We start from the raw sequence: 2,294 nt of genomic DNA, 5'->3' as shown, positions 1-2,294 counted from the left end.
GCACAAGTGTTCGAGGTGTGTTTGTGATCTATTCTGCGGTGCTAATAGGCTAAACGAATGCGGTATTTTAAGAAATCTTGGCCGGCGAGACACTTTGGCTGATCTGACATGATCTTCGAAGTTTGAGCTGTCGCCGCCATTTTTGGACGGTTGGTGTTCATAGGCCATTCACACGATGTGCAAACTCACTTTTATCGTACTGTCTCCAAGGATATTTACTCGGATACGATAAACTTGGACTCACGCGTGCAACTGATTTTTTATTTTGGCCGAGGCCCCTTTGCTCGGGATTATTTTTTGCACGCCAGGAAAAGTGTCGGTTGTTGAAAGTGCGTACTGCAAATGCAGTGCTTGAACAAAGGAAAATTCAAAATTTAACATTTCCCGGCATTTTCAGGGGGTCACTATGGATACATTGACGGTTGCAAAGTTTGCCCAGCACCGTGTGAACTGGATCACGGTTTGCCCGTGTTATCTTGATCACACGCATGCAAATGTTTGCACGTCGTGTGAATGGCCTATTAGAAAAGAAATTCGTCGATTGCATGAACAGAATGTTGTTCTTGTACGAGGAAGTCGTTCTGGCATGTATTTTACAGCCATCGTACGTTGGCAAAGTTGGTAGCAAACGTCAAACGCGTTGATTTGAAAAGATATTAGGAAGGAGTTGTGATCACCACTGGAAGTGTGCACATTGAAAATTCGAAATCTTGTTCTTGTTTTTGGATGATTTGCTGATCATGGTTGCCCTTTGCCGAATGTTCATTTTCTATTGATGGTGATTAGAAATGGCAGAGATCAGTGATTTGTTTGTAAATTTTGAGGAAAATCAACCCCAAAACACGGATCTTTTGTATGAGAGGATTTCATCTATTGGGACACTATCTCGACAACACCAGCGGAAGACCGCTAGCACGAGCGAAGCAAAGGACACCGGAAAACGGCAAGGTGATAGCAATCATAAGCCAATCTTAGCAACCGAGCTGTATGGAAGATGTTGTAAATAATAGCGCAGTAGTTATTTGTCATTTGCCGCAGAGTTGAAACCTACCAATAGTGCGGTCCACCAGCCTACCACTTACAGAGCTCAATATGTAGAATTAGTCCGATCCACTGTCGAAACTGCCTTCACCCTCATCATGGCTATCGTAGCCTGAAGAGAACAAAAGAACAGGTAAAGGAAGAGCTAACTAAATTAATGTGTTCACAAGTAGGTATACTAGGCTGAGTAACTAAATAGTGCCAGAAATGGCCACAGAATCCACTCTGGTAAAACAAGTATGATTACATTTATTTATTTATTTACTGTTTGCACTTCATGGCACATAATGAAAATAGCCAATACAAGGAAGTGAGGGTGAAACCAACCACGGACTGAGGCATGTACTTGCATTCACAGAAACCAAGGCTGTCGCAAACATTCCTAAGCAAGGGTAAACGATAATACAATACACTAGTTCCTACATTCCGGCACCTTACCCACTTCATCGCCACCTGCTGGAATAGCATCACTGCCTGAAAAGAATGAAAACATAATTATAAAAGAAGAGTAAACGAAGTGGCGACATGGTTCACATACGGGTGAATGGTGACATGGTTCACATATGGGTGCTCACATTCAAAGGAACCAAGCCAGTCATAACCATTCCTAAGTAATATAGAAATAGTTATCTCTCAACCTCATGAATTTATAAGAAGAAAGAGGACCAAAGAGCTACAAGTTACACTATAGTATCCACTAACACCACCAGTTTCTTACTTTACAATCAGCTCATGCGATAACATTGCACCCAGCGGGCCTCCCGTTTCATCAGCTGGGGCTTAGTCGGAAGGTACAGAACGCCCGTATTACCAGTGTCAAAGTGCTGGAACAAATACACCCTCCATGACTTGCGGGCAAACACAATGGCCACAGTTTCCCGCTCTGCAGCCGTGTAATTTCGCTCAGCTGAGCACAATTTCCTACTAGCATAGGCAACGGGTAACCACGAACCAGCGTCCACTTTCTGAGATAGTACGGCTGCCACAGCAAAATCGCTGGCATCAGTTTCTACACGGAATGTCTCGTCAACGTTCGCCAATCTCAAAACTGGTGTGCATAGAAGTGCATTCTTCAAAGAATCGAATGCCCTCTGCCTTTCAGTGTTCCAAATGAAAAGGCATTTTCCCCGTGATTTCTTCCAATGAAGATGAAAGACTTGAGAAGTGGTCATGCAATGAACCTTCTGAAATAGTGCACGAAACCGAGGAATTGTCCTACCTCCGTTATGGAAGATGGTGGGGGCCAATCCTGT

Source organism: Sycon ciliatum, chromosome 2, assembly GCF_964019385.1.
Source record: "Sycon ciliatum chromosome 2, ocSycCili1.1, whole genome shotgun sequence".
NCBI classification, from domain to species: domain Eukaryota; kingdom Metazoa; phylum Porifera; class Calcarea; order Leucosolenida; family Sycettidae; genus Sycon; species Sycon ciliatum.
Note: the sequence above shows the minus strand (reverse complement) of the source record.